The sequence below is a fragment of the Mugil cephalus genome, chromosome 20, assembly GCF_022458985.1.
Source record: "Mugil cephalus isolate CIBA_MC_2020 chromosome 20, CIBA_Mcephalus_1.1, whole genome shotgun sequence".
NCBI lineage: Eukaryota > Metazoa > Chordata > Actinopteri > Mugiliformes > Mugilidae > Mugil > Mugil cephalus.
Window position 1 is genome coordinate 9,864,127 of NC_061789.1, and position 21,967 is coordinate 9,886,093.

Consider the following 21,967-nt stretch of genomic DNA (forward strand, 5'->3'; position numbering starts at 1 on the left):
CACACGCATTTGATTTCAAATTCGAATTTCAACCTTTTGCATCTTTTGAAAGAGCCACATGTTGATGTCTGTCTCTTAATACTTTAGACTTTCTACACTCCTCAGTTCCATGCATTGGTTCAACTGATGACAAATCAACATGCCTTACACATACACGTATTAATTTTTAACGATCGTTTTTGATATTTTCATCAACTCATAATACTTTGTAGGAAATGTAGCCGTGGGACTACTTCCACCGGCTGAATAATGCCATGTTGATGCTCTCTTGAGTATGGCAAGCAGACAAGTGTGGGACTCAAACAAATGTGCTTGTGATAAAGAGAGTAGGCCGCATGTCAGCCGGTGCAACAGTGAGGCCCAAATGATAGATCTTCTCTGTGGTGCAGTAAACACTTCCACAGTTATTTTTCCCTTACAGGAGGCAGACAGCGACCTGAAGACATCCGTACAACAAATTCTGCATTTAATCATGTTTTTAAGGAGATACTCATGGATTATATTTGATATATATTTATATATTATTAATTCTTAAAGCCAAAAAACACACTTCTATGCAAAATACATTAACATGTGGGGATTGTTTATGAATATGGTGCCACCATGTGCCAATCCCTGAAGATCTGCTCCACCACACTGAAAACTCAGCAGCCTCATCTCCAGTAACTGTGCAAAAAAAATGAGTCAGTGTGAGATGACTGACAGGGATCAGCGTATCCCCTTCAAGCTGATGGAATTAAAAAAAAAAAAAAAAAAAAAAAAAAAAAACAACTTCACCACAAATCTTGCACCACACGTGAAGCCTTCCTTCACCGCCGCCGCCTGCTCCCTGAACCAGGATACGACTCGGGGCAACTTCATCTAAAACAATGCATCATGGTGGAGACGCAGTGGCCACGGCCAACGCGCTGCAGCGGACAAAGTAACATCTGATCTCCCTCCGGTGGCGGCGACCAGACAGTTGGACAGGTAGGAAGCGACCTGCGCCTATCAGACACCTCACCTTCTTAGTTCATCGTCAAGCCCCAAGATCGCAAAGTAGTGAATGAACTGGAGACCAGCGCTAGAACCGGGAGAGGAGGTGGGGGACGCCGCAGGTTTCGTCCCCGACTTTTCGCACCGCGATCGCCGCTTCACTCACCTGGCTGCGTGCTTGTGGTGGCTCCGCGGTGAAGACAGCTTCTGAGAGCCGCGCTCTCTTTCTCTCCTCTTATCCTTTCTCAGTGAATCTCGCAGCACCAGCCGAGGCAGTGAAGCTTATCGCACTGAGCCCCGCGCACAGGAAGCTGAGAGGTTTTTCTTCGAAATAAAAGCGGGATTTGAAGAAAAAAAAAGATGATTTGAAAAATGAAAAATGGGAGGTTTTACCTTTCAGGCATAACATTATGACCAATGACGAGTAAAGTTTTCCATCAAGGTACCTCTTAGTGTGCGGGATATAACAGGCAGAAAACTGATTTACAGGCAGGTGTTACTACCTGCAAGGCATTTCTGCTTGAAGCAGTTCCAGTGCCTGAGTAGTAGCTGCAGGGTCTTCAGCTGGGAGCCATCCGTCACTGATGTTTCGCCCTTTTAGTCACCAGAACATCTCAGATTGGCGGGGCATCGGCCAGGAATGTCTCCCTGCCGCTCCCTGCAGCTGGGTTATTGATGGTAAGGTCAACACATGGCCTCTCTTTCCCCAACTTCTAACATTTCTTCTCAGCCAGAGCCAGAAGATTCCCTTCTCTGCTTCTTCTGAGAGGTCCTTTAGGGCCCTCTTGATCTTTGTCGAAACCAACATCTCTTGGGAAGTGGTGGGGTGAGAGACTTGCAAGCCAGCTTCAACTGGTTAAGTTGGTTAAGCCACCAGGTCAGCATACCATGATTTCTTGAGGTACCCATGCCCACCACTGAATGCAGCAACAGTGGGGACGTGAGCATCAGGAGTGGACCTCATAGCAATGAAGAAGGGGGTCTGGTCTGATGAGTCACGTTTGTTTTACATCACATGGATGGCTGAGTGTGTGTGCATCACTTACCCCGGAACACATGACAACAGGATGCACTTTGGGAAGGAGGCAAGCCAGAGGACGCTGGGAAACCTTAGGTGCTGCCGTCCATGTAGATATTATTTGGCACATACCACCTACGTAAGCATTGTTGCAGACCACGTACCCTTGTACATGTAAATGGTATTCCCTGATGGCTGTGGCCTCTTTCAGCAGAAAGGTGGTTTCAGGAATGGTTTGAGGAGCAAATTTAATAAGTTTGAGGTCTTGACTTGGCTCTAAATTTCCCAGATCTCAATCCAATCGATCATCTGTGGAATGCACGCATGCGTACCAAACAAGGCAGTGCAGTTTAAATTATTTTCATTGTTTGCAGAACTTAATTCAAAAGTTTCCTCTGAGCAACTTTTGCAGAGGGTCTGATGTTGTCCTCCTCACAAGGCTTGCACAGCTAATTATGCCAGACACAGATAAACCAGCACTTTGGGAGCATTACAGTTCCTCAGTTAACTACAACGACAATGGAAAAAGACAGGATAATCAAGATGAAAGCTATACTGCCTCCCTCAGTCATGCAAGATGGTATCACCTGCATGAGAACAACACTCCTGCAAGGAAGGAAAAAAAAAAGACTGGCTCCCAAAAGACATTTAAGCAAATTGGCAAAGGAGTTAATTGAGGTCGTTACACACCTAAAAATTTACAGAACATTTAGTGGTGACACCACATCATGAGTTTCCATGATCCTGTATCTAAAATATTATATATTATATATAGATATAAGTCTAACTGTCAAAGCTGGTGTCAAAGGGAACCTGATGGACAGATATCCTGACCCTGCGCTTAAGGAATTCCCTCATGTTTACTCTTACGTGTCGGTGGACAGAATTTCTTTGAATTCTGAGCAACTTGCATGGTGAAGTAGAATAACCCTAAATATCCTCAGGTCGTCATGTTGGCAAAGCTCTTCCTGGCTGTATCAGCTGCATTTGTCCCGAGGGGGACATGTCCATACATCAAATACATCGGTTCTGAATCCAAAACCTGGGAATAATACATATTCTACACTAGTCTACTCACAAATGATGCAGCCCTGGCTGAGATTAAATCGATACTATACAGAATACATATTTGCAAGTCCCTATGCTTTTTATAAGAAATCCAAAACATTGGGGAGTAGCAGGGTCAAAAACAGCCGCAAGGCACAAACAAATGAGTGCTCTATCTAATTCTGTGGGCTATCTAATTCAGGCATCGTGAGCTTCTTTGTGAGGACATGTTGATACCTGTATAATATATTATCTTTAATATCGTAAAGGCAGTTTCTTCGGAGAAGGCAAGGTGCATGAGATTTGCATTTCATTTACGTTTCTATTTAAATATTTGCTTGTAATCCTCTGGATCAGTTCTCTGATGGTGTGAGTATAGAATGAGATTATGCTTACAACAGGTTCATTGGCCTACATGCTTTGCCTGTGAGCTTCGCATAGTTAAAGGTAGGAATGAGGAAGTGCGCATATATCCCAACAATTTGACAAAATTTGGGATTCTTGAAATTGTAAGCCTTCTGTTTGGTATATGGGACCAACTTCAGGAATAATGTACCTGTGGGAATCAATAAAGTCATGTATCCCAGTAACTTGCACTAGATACAAAGAATATTCCATATATTAACCAAAGTTCTGAATAGTTTTAGGTAGGGCTAAGGGCACGTTATTATTTTCATTGGAATCCTCAAATAGAACAGGTGTAAAACATTGAACATTGTGCACAATGTCGCATTCGGCCGTCAGTTGCTTTATCATTTATCTGTCTGTTTAAATTTGAGATTGTTATCACAATGCTTCGAAGTAATCTGCTCGACTGAGAACACATAACCAGCAATTTTCAGGAATAGTGTGCTGCTTTCAGCCATTGTTTTTCACTGTGCCACACGTAGATAAATGGCGCTTTGCGTTGTGACAAGGCCCTTGAGTTATATTTTTTTCTTCCTCCGAACGTAACTGAACCGAAACCGACACATCTGCTGCTAATGACATGTTTACTGGCACTGGTACCGGGATGTGGTCGCAGCTATTTCTACTCCTTCTTTAATCCGCTGGAGATGTGACGAGACGCAGCTCTCGTTCCCATGGAAGTCAAATGCGAGGCGCTTTGAACAAAAGTGCCCGCAATGTGACAATGATGAAATTTATTTGTGAGCTGGCATTTGCTGCCTGTTTCTTATAATGATGTTAAAGGCCAGGAGGTGTTGAGGGCTAGGTGGGAAACCCTTTCCAAATATAGTTCCTTATAGAGGGAGCTTTATTGGCGTGCTGCCTGATAACTCTGTAGGCTGTCTCGAAGCAATTTAATGCTTGGATGATTATTGACTGCTGTAGGCCCTAAAGACTACACTCGCATTAGGATTCCCACGAATATAAATTAGAAAACGATGGGAGTACATATAAGATTAACTCATGTGACTTCACATTCGCCTCCGTTGTATTGTTTTAAGAGAAAGAAAGGTGCGAAAAGCAGTCTTTTATACACATAAATCAGTCCTGTTGTGGGAATCCTCCTCCCAGGGAGCGACTTGTGTGTGATAGGTAATCTGTATGAAGCAGCGAGTACTGTTACATAAGAGCAGCAGTGCCCTTGAATTGTCTCCCTTAACCACCTTGAAGGCTTTACTGCATAGGTCTTCAACAGGGGGTCCGCGGAGGCACTAAAGGATCTTTGGTTGATTAGACATTTTTATATATATATTTTTTAAATTTGCCCCTACAAATTTAAATTTATTTAAATGCACGTTAACATGAATCAAACATATTTAGTAAAGGGATAAGGGATACCTTAATATTGCATGAAAATGTATAAAATAATATTAATGTATATTGATAAATAGCATGAGCCAGAGTTTAATATAGAGCACATATAGTATAGCTCTCCATCAGTCAAGGGTCATTGGCCTGAAAAATGTTGAAGACCCCTGCTTTATTTCATCCCTGGGCATTCAACAGAAATACAGTTTATTTTGAACTTTTTGTCTAGAAATAATACAGCTACTTTTTAAGGCACAGAAAACAATCACATTTTATGTATCATCCAGTCCATTTACCACCATGTTTGAAGCCTAATTATTCGGCCCCCTGTTGCTTCCTTCAACATTTTCATTTGTACAGTCAATTAACTTTACATCTACTACATGTATCACCGCAGATTTCAGTACATGTTTCCCGTGGGATGAATTGTAACAAGTTTATCTAGCTTTACAACTCTGTGATCATTAATACGGGACTGCAGAACAACTGAATCTCCCTTCGCCTCTGGCTACATCCATGCCAATACATTTTAAAATAGCATGTTAAATTGAAATTGGCCTTCAAACCGTATTAGTTTTTTTGTTTGTTTGTTTTTGTTTTGTTTTTTCATCATCATACTATGTAAAACATAGTCTCCGGAGGAACCTGATGAAGGCCAGGAGCCAAAAAAAAAAAAAAAACAACGGGTGAAACCATCAAAAGAATGAGCAGGCGTTCACGCAGGCGGGAAGCAAACATGAACAGCAGGAAAAACTAAACATGACAAACCACAGGAAAGTGGTTCAATCTAAATAAAAAGAGCTTAGCAACTACAACCAAAGAACTTGACAAGAACTTGACATTTGACTAATTAAATGACGTTTTAAAGAAACAAACCTCACATAATAGCATGTTAGAGTATTTTACTTACTAAAACTTACTGTGACTTTTAATTACTGGTGAAAATGGTATTTAATTCAATCCCAAAGCATACTTAAATCTTACAGTCGCCTTCACTTGTGGTTTTGGGTTGACTGTGGTACAATTCTTGATTTAAGAACAGAAGAAAGTGACTAATTATATTAGAAACAAATATTTCAGAGTCACATAGATGTTAATGTTAAGTAATTTTTTGAACATAAAGGTGAGGCACAATAACCAGTGTCACTGATTGTGACAGTGTTTATTTTGCACATGTATGCTATATATATATATATATATTTAACTTAATGCACTGCCTCCACTGACCCAGTGCCAATAAAGTTAAAGATGCATTGGATTGGATTGTTATTCTTTACGTTTTTGTTGATATCATGATAATATCATCATTGTGAGGCGGTCCAGCTCTCTGTGGTTGGCACTGATGCCTCCCAGCGAGAAGGTCTGGGTTCGAGTCTGGCTCAGGCCTTTCTGGTGAATGTTCTTCATGTGTCTGCATGGGTTTTCTCCGGGTACTCAGGTTTCCTCCCACCTCAAAAGACAAGCTCGCTAGATTGATTGGTTATTCTAAATTGACCCTAGGTGTGATAGACTGCCACCCTATCCACGGTGTGTACTCCAGCAACCCCTGCCACACTGGTGAGGATAAGCGGCGATTATCATTAAGTGAAAATCTGATATCATTAGAAGATAGGAAATGTCTGAAATTCGCACAATGCTAAAAACTGATCCTCGAAAAGAATCCTTTCGCTGCGAGCAGGGTTCGAACCTGCGCGGGGAAACCCCATTGGATTTCAAGTCCAACGCCTTAACCACTCGGCCATCACAGCAGCTGGCGGTGTGCGTCACCCATGTCTGTAGACAGTGGCGGGACTTCCATGGTGGCACGGGGGGGCACGGGTCCCCTATGCGATCTGATTGGCCACCCCGTGTGCCCCCCCAATGGTCATTGACTCATGGTGATGTCAATCACTGTGTAAAGCGCTTTACCGCCACTGCATGTTAAAACGGAAGCGAAGCTGAAACCTTGTGTGACTAGACTGTGTTAAGAGCACGTAAAGGCTTTTATTTTGGAAAAAAAAGACACAGGAAGTGGCTTCGCGCCCTTCGCTAATGAACTCGTGTAACTTCACCAGTCACGGACTTTTTTTTGCCATCTTCTGATCCATTTGGGCCAGATTTGGAAAACTGTTAAACAACACTGCAGGTGTGTTTTATTTTAGTTAGCCCCACAACAGGATAAACGTAATCTCTCCACTATTTCAGTAACATCTGTCTTGTGTTTAGCAAAAGATTAGCAGGGAGAGTGCAGGTGACAAGCAGGAGTGTGACAGTCAGGGTGAGTCAGAATATTGTTATTTTATTGTATTTTCCTGAACTTTTACCTCCATAATTTAACCCCTGCACACAATTTGACAGTAGAAAGTCTGTGTGTAGTAAGAAAAACTATAAATAAGTAAATAAGAGTATTTCTTAATCAGGCTGCAGGATAAAGTAGAAACATAGTTTTTGCCTAAAGTGACTCTGGGAAAATCCTGCAGAGTGAGTTGAAGACACATCTCTTCTTTTGTATTTTTCTAGATTTTTACCTCCTTCACATCATCTAAGAACAAATAATCACCTATTAATAAGTTATGTCACCATTTCTATTTTATTATTATAGAATATTTTTGTTACATTGTAAGAATTTAAGTGGTGCTTAAAACTGATTACTGCACAGAACACTGCTATGTTCACTGTAGAAGCACTAACGTCTGACTAACTCTGCAAACATCCTAGTGTTCTGTGTGTTACTACTTGGTAAGAAGAAAAGCAAGATGACAACACTGAGTACCTGTACAATATAAATATTGAAGTGCGTGATCAGTGGCAGCCTTCATTTTTGTTACTTTTGGGCCCCCCCAGGTGAATTGTCGTTACCCCACCAGAAAATCCTCTGGATCCGCCCCTGCAACTAAATAAATATTAGCTTATGCACATGTGCGCCTGATAAAAGCTGAAACATTCGCCGTGACCAGCCGTACAACATGAAGTAGAGACCAAAGGAGGGTGAGGTGAGAGTGCTGAAATGAATGATCCTGTGTCAGGTTTCATTTGCTTTAATGTACGTAGGTGCAGCACGTGTGTGTCTTGTTAAGTGGATGGCAGTCCATTAGTTATATTGTGTGCAAAGGTGACATAAATCACAGCGGACAGGCCAAACGAGGTGTGTCAGTCTAAAACCTTCACCATGCAACCACATGGCTAAGCCACAGTACCCTAATTTATTTGCTTCCCATGGCAATCCCTCATATGTGCTACATGTTGTTCCTATTTTGGTTCTTTTTACAAAGGTAGATGGAAATTGGCGACAGAAGGTGGTTGAGGGGTGACCTGTTTGTCCACTTAAGTGGACAAGGAGTGAGACTTTTATGGCGTACGGTTCTATCTTTATTTGTACGGTGTATTTAAAAGCAAAAGCCCGCGTGCAAACGTTGTTACGAGGCTGCCGCCCTAGCACACGGAGAGAGCGAGGGAGAAATGATGCTTGGGATGCGCGCGGGGTGCACGAGTAATGGGATGCATTTGGTGAAGCAGTGTCATCATCGGCTTGACAGCAGGGGATGAGTGAGGGACATTTACCTCCCAGCCGTACGTGCCGTCGTATCCCACGCACACACACACGCACACACACAGTTTACGATTCCAAAAACTTCATTTTTTCCGCGTTCATCCGAGGAAACTCGTCCGGTTTCGCTCCGCTGCCTACAGGTTATATACGGTCCATGCGTGAAATGAATACTGAAATGTCTACCTTCATTTTGACAGGAGAGGCTTTCATGAGTTTTCAGTGGGGTTCAGGAAATCCTTGGCGCACAGAAAGGCGGCACTGAGCATGAAGAATAGTGGCTCGTGCATGCACATTTAATAAGCAGTGCAGGGAGTGAGTATGTTGTGTTTTATTCTGGTAATTGCAAAACATATAAAAGGTTTCTAATATGTTGTTTACTGTTGCTAACATTCAAACCTCAAACTTGACCCTTGTGACTCCTGAAACGCATGCCCCATCCCTTTCACAACAGAAATGCCAATCTCAATTAAAAGTAACTGAACTTTCCTAGCTTCTGAACTACAGTCCAAACTTGCTGGCGTATATAGTGATAAAAGTTGTTCAATAAACAGACAGTGTGTCTTAAAACAGGGTCAGCGATCATATGTGTAGCCTACTGTGTGCTCTCATACAAACATTTTAGCTGTGGTGCCAAGTGCCTTAAAAAAAAACAAAACAAAAAAAAAAAACAGATTGATCCATTTTTTTGTTTTTTTTAAATAATTCATAATTTTATGTGGTAACAGTCTTGGAAACATGAATATTTTTCCATACAGTAGTTTTCATTTTCCAGACTTGGAAATTTATACAATCAAATTCCATAGTTTTGCATATTTGGGTAGGAACCACGTTAAAAATGTTTGCACTCCTCAGAATTTTTTGCATTTCTGCGTAAAAATGACTCAAAACATCCGAGGAAGTCCGTAAGTCAGAGAAAGAGGCAATGAAATACTGATATTATACTATATTACACTAATTAATTATAAGTATGCATATACATATATTGTGCTAATTAATTATTATCATGCATATATGTAAGCTGCTAATGTAAGTGAACCCTTGTTCTCTTTTGTGCAGCAATAACAGCAACAAAACATTTTCGGTAACTGCTGAACAGTCGTCTGCAGTGGCTGAGTCTGTTCCTCAGTACAGAACCGCTTCAGTTCTAAGATGTTTGTGGGTTTCCTCACATGAACTGCTTCAATGTTGATGGATGAAGTGGATTCGGAGGCCAGGTCAACACCTTGTGTTTTTTTGAGTTGTTTCTAAACCTTTTTTGTGCAAATCAGTTTATAAATAGCACAGTATATTATCAGATTATATGTCAATTATCTGCCTCTAAGAGAAGGGAGACAAGTCAGAGCGGCTAAAGAGCAGGAACTGGCCTCACTTTGCTGTTGCTGCTGCTGCTAGTGCCCCATGTCAGTAGCTAATGCAGACTGCTGCCAATTGATTTACAATTAAAAACTCAAATCTAACATTCACAATCCAGTACTTTGTGGATTTGTGGCAGCAACTGCAACTCAATGTCTCCCTGGCAAGTCTCTAGAAGCTTTGGATACCTGGATTTGGGCAGTTCATCCCGTTCTTTCTCTCAAATCCTCTCAAACTGTGTCAGATTGGAAAGGAAATATCTGTTAACTGCCATCTTCTACTCTCCAAAGTCTGGGCCATGGAGAGATCTCCCTCGCTCCCTCTCTCTTTCTGCTTGTTCCGCTCTGCTGGTATTTCTGGCTCCCGAGCTGCCCGTTTTCTGACCTCTATTTACTGACCCCACCAACCTGCTCAGCGTTTATTGTTTTTCAGCGCTCATCTTTTCTCTCACCGCTCTCCTCTCGCCTCAACGGATCGAGGCAGACGGCCGCCCACCCCGGGTCTTCTTCTCTCAGAGGTTTCTCGCTTGTTTTTCATTGATTGCTGAAGGGAGAATTGTTGGATTTCTCTCAGTAATATTTACGATTACCAACCTTACTGCAGTCTGTTTTCTCTCTTGCTGATTAAAAATTGTTTAAATCTGTGTTGAAACTGAGAGATTGTGTCATTTTTAATATATGCATAATTTAAAAATGAAGCCAGATTAAACTTCTGGTCAAAATGTTATTTAACAAATGAATAGTTTTATCTGTAAACTGTCACAAATAATAATAATAAAAGAAAAGTGTTACACAAAGCATTTGTAAAGCAGATGTCCTTGTGTAAGAACAGCGTTCCTGATTCATTTGCTTGTAATGACACTAATGGGACACTAGAGGTCTCTCTTTGACCACATTATTTCTAAGTTGTTTCTAGAATGGGCCTTACCTTTCAGATAACAAGGTCTGAACCAGGGACCTGGTCTTCTTCTAAGGTGTAAAGAACTGGATTATGAATAATTTCTGAAATTGCAATCAGTTTTTGTAAATGCACAAGCAAGAATGTACTTAGCTGCTGACCACTCCCAGGACTTGTAAAAGTATGGATTAGGTAAAAGACCTCTTGGTGTGCAGATTTCATTTGACCTTTTAATCTTCTTTACTATAATCTGAATAAACACTCTTATGTGGGATTATGCTGTTAAGAATCTTAAATAGTTTTCAGTGTTATTATTATTATTATTTATTATTATTGTATATGGTTTGTTATGGGCCCCTGTGCTACTATTTACTATGGCCACATCCCAAAAAAGAAATCCCTCAGCTTCAAATGTCCAGGTTCCCTTAACCTCCTGAGACCTGGACTTCTGTTTGGTGTACATTTTTAATTTCTCCAAGGTATTTGAGATTAGTAGGACCTTAGAAGTGCACATCATCTTTGAACAAGAATAAGTATTATTTTCTGAGGCGAAAAAAAAACGTCCTCATATGTGGACACAGGGATTATTTTGCTGTATAATACAAAAAAAATCACCAGTGGGTAACAATTCCTGGACACTGCTGTGCAAAAGCAGGATTGTACACAATGAAATCCCAACATCCTCAAATGAATGTTTACTAATAAGTGACGCTGTAGCTTGTGATAATTGATAGAATGTGTTAAATTTGAGCGTAATATCAAACTACAGAAGCTAATAAGCATAAATAAACAGGTTACAGGTGTAAACTTGGTGAGGTTTTGTCCCGTTTTCTGAAAAGCCCACTCTCATATTTTTGCACTGATTAGTGTATTTACCCTTTGCTGCCACTAGATGGCAGACTCCACAGTCCACTTACGAGACCAACAGGTTTCAGTGAAGCAGAATGAGAAGCTGCCACATACCTAAAACCTAATGTCACCAGATGAGGACATAGGAGGTTAAAGTCTTGTGCAACCAGGCCTCCTGTGCTGAGGCAGTACTTTAGTTTGAGGACATTTCATTCAAAGAAATGATTGTTAACTAGCGACTGATTAATGATTAAACGGCACAATGTGACACATTGCATCAGAAAATGCTTGCTGATATCGTGTAGTAAAATGTGCATGTCACTTATGTGCTGTTGAATAAAAACTGAATGAATAGGCAGTAAAACCAACTAAATTAAACTAGTGAGTGAGACGTAGCGCTACATGCTGCTTTCTTTAATTGTCTGACAGCGGGAAAGTTCAACCATTTCCTCCCAGATGATGTAATGCAAAGCAAAGTGTCCAGGAAGTGAATGTTAAGTAGATGTCCTCTGAAGGGGTGAAAACACGACGGTGTGTGCATGACATCAGTGCATTCTTGTTAATGACTATGGATGCATGAGTGTGATCCTCTCAGAAACTCAAAGGTCACTTATTGATCCCGGCTGATTTGCTATTCACAGTTGATTGGTTGATGACTTATTGACTATGGAGAAAATAATGACGATGATTCCTGCTACCGACGCCAGTTGAAAAGACGTAACGGATTGCTCACAATCTCCTGGAAACAGATGCAGACGGGATTCATTTTTCAGGGGAACGACTGAGTGTGGGGTTGATGGTGGCCAGTGATAAGAGGCGCATTTTTTTTTCCAAACTGTCTCGTCCTCGATGCTATCCCGTCGACTTATCTTATGCTACTGCGTGATAGCGGCACGGTCCGTGTCACGTGGTGCACACGCCCTAAAAATCCCAAGAAGTTTAAAAAAAAAAAAGTACTTATTACTCTTAGAAAATAATCCCTTTGTAAGGGAGGAGTAAAACCGTCACCAAGAAAAACATTACATTTAGAAAAAACAACACAAGACCCAAAGAACAATAAAATATGAACAGTTATTCAGCCAAAAAATGGTCTAAATAAAGATGTTTCCAGGTGTTTTGTATACACATAACAGGAATCTATGGATCTCATAGATGGAGAATGGGACTAATGGCTCCTCTCGTTTTTATTCTTTTTTTATTTTTATTTTTTTTTATTTTTGGTCCGAGGTCATTAGGAGATCCTGATATAATGATGGAAAGCAGGTCAGCAGAGACCCACCCACCCACCACCCCCCCACGCCCCTGCTGCGAGACAATCACTATCTCCCGAGAGACGGCAACGGCCGTTTATTATGGATGGATATCTCCCCGGCTCTCTCCGCCAGTGTCAGATTTGTTCTCCTTCTCTCGGCCGCTCGGATTAAAAAAAAAAAAAGAAAAAGAAAAAAGCCCAGATAATATCTGATGCTAATGTGGCATAAATGCTGCACACTGAGTCAAGGAAGAGGCTAGGGATGAGTCAAACGTTCTGATGACTCATGCGGGCCATATCTCACACAACTGCATTTGATCCTAAATGCTATCCCAGACAGTATCACGATATGTGTTAAGCCCTGAACTCCCTGGTAGCTTGAGGTATTCTGGATAAAACTTCCCATTCGCTCTCCCTCCTTCACTGCTGCTTGAGATTGACTAGCCCTGGAGTGAAAAAAAAGAAAAAAAAAAAGTAATTTCCTGTTTTCCCTATAGGAGGCGATATCAGTAGCCCTCTCAGACACGAAGCGGGTCCCTGCAGTGTCCTCTGTACGCATCACTTAGTCAACTGGACCACAGGCTGTGTTTGGTGTGTGTGGAGAGAGATGTTACGCATGTCCTTACATAACTGACCAATGAGCAGTGTCACAGAAAGTCAGTGGAAAATTTGGGAACGTCGCACGCATCCGCACAATCTAGCAAAACGGCATATCAGGGGAAGCTTTCCAAATGAACTGGACGTGTCACACAAATCATTTTCAACTGCCTGCCTCCCGGGTAAACAGAAACATCAGAGGGACGCATTAGCTGCCTCTTCACCCGCGCACGATTGTTTGGGTACGGTTCAAGATGTTTCTCGTCGCGTGCAAAGCGAAAACAGCAAGAGCTTACACCTGAAATAAATTTAAAACCCGCAGACAAAAAAAAAAAAAAAACAAGGTGCAGGAGGCATCAGTTAGATGAAAGACTTAAAAGCCGAGTTTGAGAAAGCGCAGTGTGCCTTGTGCTACAGATCCCGTCAGTGTTGCAAAGAGTGTTCAGGACTCGGGTGGCCTTAGGGTAGAGTCTGTTTGTGAGTCTCGTTGTCCTTGATTTCCCCTCCTGTAGCGTCTCTCTGGCGGCAGGAGTGTGAAGAGGTTGTGTTGTGGGTGTGTATTGTCCCCGGCGGTGTGGTGGGCTCTACTGATAACCCTGCTGTCTGCAAATGTCCCGTAGTGATGGGAAAGCTGCTTACGAAGCTGTACTCTTCTATAAAATATTGCAAGGATTATTTACATGCTCATTAATGCATTTTCCCCATTTAAATGGGGGGTATTCAGGTACACTTGTTTTGGCATGTAATAAATCACATTATTTATGTAGAGATGGACAAACCTCTGTGCCAAGCCTCCCAGGACTTTTTCCGAAGAGCACTTTGGAACCTCATAGTGGCAGCTGTCATGGTTCCATCAGACAGGCATAGAAAACAAGACTAAAGTAATTAAACTGCTGGAGGGACATATGTTTTTTCTTGAGAATTATACAACTTGGTAATGCAATGTCTGAACACATTTTATTTGAGATTACTCCGAATGAATGGCGAGATGAATTCTATTCTACACCATGTCGGTAGCGTTCACTGGCCCGTGGCGTGCCTCCGTGTGTCTCATCTCCCTCTCTTAGTTCTTTCCCTCCCCTCTCCTCCATCACACTGCATTCATCTCTGCCCCGCCAAGCCTCATTACCATCACCGGACAGATGAACTGGTTGAATGTGGGGATGGATGAAGGCGCGTAAACGCGATCGATAAAGGAATGGGAAGAGGCAGCTGACCTGCTTCCTCAGAGCAATTAAAGAAAACTCTGAAGAAAGAGGAACATTTCCGGCGCTCCATTAATCACCTCTCTCCCTCGACCACTTTCTCATTGTTAACTCCTCGTCTCTTCCTCTCTTCATTTCCTGCCCCTCGGTGAATCCGCTCATACGTGAAAAGACACGAGTGTCCTGGATTGCAGACACGCTCGCAGGTCTGTCATTCATTCATTCATTCATTCAAACAGCATCACTGGAATTACATAAGCAATGCCCTGAGCTTGGTCTAGTTCTATGGTGCCCCCTCTCAGTGTTTTTCCCTCTTTCTTTATATAGCATCTTTCAGTGTGACTTTCGGTTGTTCCTCCTCTGTGATTCAGGCTGAAATATCTCAAGAAGCACTGCATGGATTGCTCATGATCCCGAGAGGTCACTTGCAATGTAATTGACCCTTTCACTTGAGCACTGTCATTAAGTTAAAATTGTAAACTGCCCAATAATTCTACAGCTGGAGTACATCTTCAGATTAGTAATGTAATTACTTTTTAGTGAATAACCACAAATTGAAGCAATTAAAATCTCTCAAGACCAGCTCTTTGTCACAAAGTTACCATTAGTGGGATCAAGGCTAAAAAAAAAAAAAAAAAAAGAGGAAGTCTACTTAATATTTTTCTTGTTGGATCTGAACAGGCTACTTCAAATTATGGACCTTATCATACTGTGATGACATCCAGCACATAATATACACATACAGATGATACACACGATGTTCTGATGGGCCAGTCCTAACAAGTGACAAAAAAAAATAAATAAATGAACCACATAAGTGGTTCCGCAAATTTTATTGACCCACACATTTTTCAGAACGTTGCTTGGTGCTGTCATGCCATGTACGTGGCTGAGTCACTGCTATGCTGATGACACACAGCTATTCCTGTTATTGGCCCACGGGACTCTTAATCTTAATTAAGATCATAGGGTGTAGCTCCGGCATAACTCCTACATCAGACCTACACCAGGGGTATTCGTTTTTTCATTTTTATTTCAAACATGTGCCCTGTTCACACTAGGGTGGCCGTGCAACTGCCATAAACATACCTACATACATGGGATTCTACCTGGAGACTGAATAGGCTTTCTTTAAATTTGTGGGGAAAATTTAAAAAATGTATAAAAAAATGTTTAATCAACCAAAGTATTTGCGACCCCCACCTGCAGTGCCTGTAGCCCTTAGTATAACCTGATGTCTTCCTCTCCAGAAATGTAAGTACAGATAACGGCAATGTGTACGGCAATAGCTGAGATTACTATCTTATTCAGGTGTCCCTAACGGCTGTACGAGAATAGCATAACATTCTCCAATGTTCAGCTTCCTACACACCATCTACTCAGATGTGTTTTCTAGGTTCAGTGCTGCAGTGATTTTAGTAACTGTTGATCCACATTTATTTACTTCAGCTCCAACATGAGCTACTCAGTTTCACTCACCACTGTCCGAAGTGCAGAGCGAAAATTTTTTGGTTGATTAGACATTTTTTTATACATATATTTGTTTAATTTTTCCCCACAAATTTAAATTTCTTCAGATAAACATTAACATGAATCCAGTATATTTTAGTAAAGGGATAAATGGAGACAGAAGATGTTATATTTCAGTTGCCACTTCACTTATTCTGCGATACAGGAGCTGTCTCAGCAGCGCACCATTTCGCACAGAGCGCCACACTAGACCTGTCAATCTAAGCCTCCAGGAACACAGTAGGCCCCGCCCCTGTCGCTGCTGAGCCATTCACAAGGCCTCATATTACACGCTGACTCTGTCAGGTTCCCCTGCAATTAGCATAAGAGGAGCTAACAGTGCAGCTATATACAGTGACAATAGCATAGCAGTGTGTACTTTGGATATGGGGAACGTTCAACCATTTCTCGCCAGGAAGGCTGCTCTGGTGCTCTTCCAAGTATTTGTCTCCTGCCTGGAGTGTTTCAATCCGGAGTCAGCTGTAGCCTTTGAATCTGCTGACTGACCCTTGGAGCTAATCCAGGCTGCTGGAGGTCACCTGTTATGCAACACTCCAAAGGGTTACTTTGAAAGTCCTCTCATCCATTTGAGAAAAAAATGTGTTTTGGACCACATTTTTGAAGATAACCAATAAACAAAACAAGAATGGGCAACACATGTATTTGGTTTAGTGGGTGCAACAAAAAATATTTATCTCCTGCACACATGGCATGTCCTGATGGAACTTCAAACCGACCATGTCATCAGATGCGAAGGACTGCAATTCATAAACATGAAATCAGTGCAGAAACCCACCCACTGCCCTCAGCTCAGCCACAGCATCCATCAGTCCCCGCGTGAGGCACTCAGTGCATGTGCACGGAAAGGAGACAGAGCGCACGTGACTTTGGAGGGGGTGCATGTTTGTATCAGTGTGGGTGGAGGTCAGAGAAAAACACAGCACTTGAAATCTAAATTTGTCTTGAAAGTGAAACTCAAAGGAGTGCTCCTTTCAGCGCTTACCAAGTTCAAGGCTGCGGTTAACTCTCTTCAAGGGCTTCGTGTCCTCAACCAAACCAAGTCAGTTTTGAGGGCTGGGTAACTGCAGGCAACACAAAAGTGACAACAGTAGGCACTCTTGATCTTCTGGCGCACATTTCAGTGCGTTAAAAAACCACACTGTCGCGTGGATTCTTTTGGGACACTTAGTTTTGTCTGAAGTAGTTTACAACGATAATCGTTCTTAATTTGCAGTGGTGGTAAAATATTTGATTTTTTTTCTAGATAAATGATAATGCATTGATTATATTCTGGCAGGCATAGTGACAAAAATATAAGAGAGAAAGGCTTTGTAATGTGAAGCTGCATTGGCGAGTTATTTTATATCCAAAAATCAAGACTGATGGCTGGAACATTAGGCAGTGGTCCTTATTAAGATTCTAAAAGAGAAAACATTCTCATGTTATCCTTGGACTCCCTTTTCTTACCTAAAAGTTCGGTAGTGTGGCCGAGTGGTCTAAGGCGCTGGATTAAGGCTCCAGTCTCTGTCGAGGCGTGGGTTCAAAGCCCACCGCTGCCAGTGATGCTTTTTTGCCAGGTAGCAATGACCGAGGGGACAACTTGTGACTGGACTTAAGAATTCACTGTCCAGTGCCACTGGGAAAAAAAACCCAAAACTCCTTAGAGCGTCCTCACTAGCGTTTGTGTCCCATCCATTAAATGCGGCGGCGACAATTTTCTAATGTGCAGAAACATGTGGACCCGAGGAGATAAAAATTCTTTCCTTAACTGCAGAAATGACGCTCAAATGGCCAAGAATTACAGCGCCACAGATGATGACCTCAGAAAGACCAGCTGAAACATGCTGTCCGTGACTGATAATGTGGATTTGCAGTCCACTTTCAGCAAAACCTTCTGCTTTGCACTCATCTGAATGGAGGGGATCGTCATCACCTCTGGGCCAGGGCTGTTTCAAGGCAGTCTGGAGGCCCCAGGCAAGGGGCACCTTGGAGGCCTCCCCCACCGACGCTCAGAAAACATGAAGCATTCAGAAGAAACATTTTATTTTAAGAAAAGAGCAAAATTGGCTTACATTATTTAAATAACAAGCACTAAAATGCAAAAATAAAACAACAAATATAATATATTCAGTTTTTACACTTTAGTCTTAATTACACATTTGCTTCTTTTAAAACAACTTAGAATAAAAATATAAATATAAACCTTGTTTTTTTTCTTTCTTTTCTTTTTGCGTGTCCTGAGAGGTAGGTTCATTTCATTTTGCCTGGTGTAGTCGGGAAGCCACCTCTAGCCACTAGCAACCGTCAGAAGGGGCTGTTGCAGCGTCTGTAGGGGTTCCATAATCGTCACTGATATGGACCAATATCAGCAGTCTGTGGGGGGCCCCCCTTCCGGCTCAGGGCCCTAGGCAATTGCCTAGTTTGCTTGTCTGCTTGTGACGACCTGCTCTGGAGTATATTCATTACAGCATTAATCACGTAACTTTAAGCGTGTTATTAATAATGGATGCTTCTGTTTACAGTCCATGCAAAAGTTAGGTAATGAAATGAATGCTAGTGTAATATAATACTGTTATTAATCACGTATAAATGAGGTGTAAGGATCATTGTTCCTCCTTCCTTTATTGCCTGACTTTACATCGTTTCTTCTCCTTACATATGAAGTGCAATATGTCTCTTTTCATGTGCTCGGGTCACCTTTGGTATCAGATAGCATGTATCAAGCCTCCTAGGCTCCGTGCCAGAGTACACTAATTAGAATCCCAATTTGCATAAATGTTTCTGCCTCTGGGATTCGATCTTCCACTGTTCTTTATCTTCGTGTTCTCTAGTGTCCTAACATGATGTACGATATGTTGTTAACCAAGCATGCGCGGTTTTCTCTTCAACACTCCGAGTATTCCCCCTTTTTCCACATTTTCTTGCTTGTCCATGTAGGGCTTCTTTAATCTCTTATAAATATGCAAAATCTTTGGTATTGGAAAGAATCTTGCATCCTCCTTTTGTTGAAGTGTCTCCAGGGGTAGTGTCAGACAATCCGGTTTGAGCAGTTATGTGAAGAGCAGTGTTTTGGCACGCATATATATCTTTAAGTCATTGTGGTGGCTTTGAATTGTTGCCTGAAAGGGTCCGACATAGGTTTAGGAAGGCGCGCATCTGTTCACACTGCATGTTATGGCACAAAACCAAGCCACCGAGCCCAACAACAAACAATTGTGACAATGCATGGTTTAGGGAAAACCGTTTCTCTAAAGATTTTGGTGTTCCCAGAAGCCTAGTGGCCTCAGTAATTGTGGCTTGAAAGAAGCTTTTAATCACTAGTACTCGTCACAGAGCCAGCCATCTGGTTAAACTGAGCAAGCATGCAGGATCTCAGCAAGAGAGGTGACCAACAGCCCGGCAGTGACCAAAAACCCAACGGCCTCTTCCAGAAGGTCGGCCATCTCAGCAACACTCCATCAGTCAGACCTTTGTGGTCACTCTGAGTAAAAGGCGCGTCAGCCTCTTGGAGTTCGGCAAAAAGCTTTTAAAGGAGCATGAGGTCCATTACCAGACACTGCTCAGCAACACGCCAAGACCCTTAAATGTAATACCGATTAATGGTAAACACAGCAATACATATGTAGAACCATAATTATTACCACATTGCTGGGTTGAACACAGTCAAACTAATTCTGCTTCACATATAACACGACTGTAAAGAAAAATCCCAACTGTAACGATGCAGACTTCACTGTCTTCGAACTTTGTAGGCCGATACTCATGTTTCTGTGAATGCACCAGTGCATTGATGGGAATTTTGGTCATTAATCACGTTATTGAAAAGATGCGGTTCCAGTAGCGAAAGCAGTCATTCCGCGGAAACAAACGTCATTAATTATTTTTAATTACAGCCCACAATGTTTGTGGACATGCTTCAGTGGCCAGTTTCAGTGCAGCTGGGATATTTTTCAGTCCGAGGTTCCTGGATTACAGAGTGGTGTTTAAGTGGCTGCTGGAGTTCGAGGCCACCTTCCAAGCCACAAAGCAGCAGTCCAGCACTGAACTGCACGTACGCCTCTGAAAATGATTAAGAAGCTGAAACAGGACGATGGTTTACGTGGATAAATCCTGTTCTGGTTTGTGCTTCATTTCCGTGTTTTCCGTGTGTTTCCGATTAATTTCTGTGTTAACTTATGTGATAGGCAGCACATGCCAATCGGGCAAAACATTATGACCACCTTATTAATATTGTGTGGGTCTTCCTTGTGCCTCCAGAACAGTTCTGACTCATCAGACATGGGCCTTCTGGGTCTGAGGATGTCCTGTGGTGTCTGGCAACACAATATTGTAGGGGCCTTTGGGCTCTGGAAGGGCCTCCAGGATCAGGTTTGTTCCAATAGATAGATAAATTACTTTATTCATCCTTGAAGGGAAATTAGGCAAAAGAGAACTCTCCTTCGAGCCGGATTCGAACCAGCGACCTAAGGATATCAGTATTATACCTCTACAGTCCTCCGCTCTACCAACTGAGCTATCGAAGGGAGCGACCCAGCCCCCGATACTTGATCAATTTCCGATCTATCCACACAAAATTCATATTCATAAGTATCCCAGCAGAAAATTGTATGGTTGGAACATGGTCAATGTTATTTGCTTCTCCTGTCAGTGGTCGTAATGTTGTGGTTGATGGGTGTATACTGTACATTAAACACAAGAGATTTTCTTCAAAAAAAAAAAAAAAAAAAGGAGTTCAGCTTTGGTTTTGGATCGTTTCAGATTTCAAGGGCAATCAATGCGAAGGCCAAACCTAAAGGGCCGTGATATAGCTCATAAAAACCCATTCAGCTGGAGAAACTGTTTCCCCTTGGTTTTTACAACCAGTGTGTTAGGTACAGAAATGTATCTCCATTATTTTTTATATTTATCGTTATTTTCACAGGAATGCATCTCAAGAAAACCAAGACAAAAGAAGAAATGCATGTTTGGTTAATTATGGTAATTACCAGAATGATTTGAACTTAATTTTTGAAATCTTAGACTTTTATTTTCTGTGCATCTAACACTCTTTTGTATTTTTTTCATATTTTTTTCTCATGTAGATAATATAAAAGGAGGATTTTATTTGACTATTTAACACATACACACAGTGCACAGATGACATGTCTATGTCCACAGCCATCCCAGAGGATGTATATCCATCTCACAGCCCATAAGCCACAGCTCATTAGCAATTCTTGAGCAGATGAATAATCCTTTCAGCTTCCTGTGCAGAGGGGCACATGGATGAGCATGATGTATATTTAATCCTGTTTTCCAGAAGCAGGTTTTGTGGGTCTCTGAATCAAAGCTAATTATCTAACGCCAGACCCGAATCTGGCGTTAAATTTGATGGATGCGTCCAAAATTTAAAGATGATAAACAACTTCTGTTGCGTTTTGCAGAGCACTGTTGGCCTACTGTAGTGTAATATGTTATGGTCAGAACAATTCAGGTAAGTACTAAGAACCAACAGTGCATCGTTACTTCAAGACACAGAGGTCAGTCCAGATGGCTCTGTCAAGGAATGAGGAAGGCCAGCAGCTGTGTCTTTGAGAGAGGCAAAGGTGAAGGTTAAGGGACGGTAACAGTGGGTACCACCAGGATGGATGGGAGGGTAGCTGTGATGAAGCAAACACTGTTTGACATCATGAACCAACCTGCACAAAGAATCAGACCATTCTGTTTTTGGCTGCGGTAAAAAGCTCAACGGAAAAACGGAGGCAAGATTTTGAATGTGAAATGTTCAACACATCTCCAGTGACCATACCAAAAAAAAAAAAAAAAAAGAAAAGGACAAAAGCAAGGAATGTGAACAGAATTTACACTATGAAATGTTCTTGTAATATATTGCATATTTCACATATATGTTACTATGATTCTACAAAGATGCATGTTAATATCAGCTTTCCATGAGAAAAGAGTCAAGGAGATGACCGAATGGGTGGACAGATAAATGAAAG

At 41.8% G+C, this 21,967-nt stretch overlaps 1 long non-coding RNA gene and 3 other non-coding genes across 4 annotated transcripts; 1 reads left to right on the forward strand and 3 right to left on the reverse strand.

The window, feature by feature from the left end:
- Positions 1-508: 508 nt before the first annotated feature.
- LOC124998401 lies at positions 509-1,220 on the reverse strand. The gene is made up of 3 exons (XR_007111054.1): positions 1,142-1,220; positions 778-987; positions 509-666 (listed from the first exon to the last, which is right to left on the reverse strand). It is a non-coding gene; the product is annotated as an uncharacterized LOC124998401 (long non-coding RNA).
- A 5,241-nt stretch (positions 1,221-6,461) lies between these two features.
- On the reverse strand, positions 6,462-6,543 carry trnas-uga. Its single transcript has one exon. It is a non-coding gene; the product is annotated as a tRNA-Ser (tRNA).
- Positions 6,544-17,463: 10,920 nt separating this feature from the next.
- trnal-aag lies at positions 17,464-17,545 on the forward strand. The gene has a single exon. It is a non-coding gene; the product is annotated as a tRNA-Leu (tRNA).
- Positions 17,546-20,421: 2,876 nt separating this feature from the next.
- trnay-gua lies at positions 20,422-20,509 on the reverse strand. Its single transcript is given in 2 exon segments — positions 20,422-20,457; positions 20,473-20,509. It is a non-coding gene; the product is annotated as a tRNA-Tyr (tRNA).
- Positions 20,510-21,967: the final 1,458 nt, after the last annotated feature.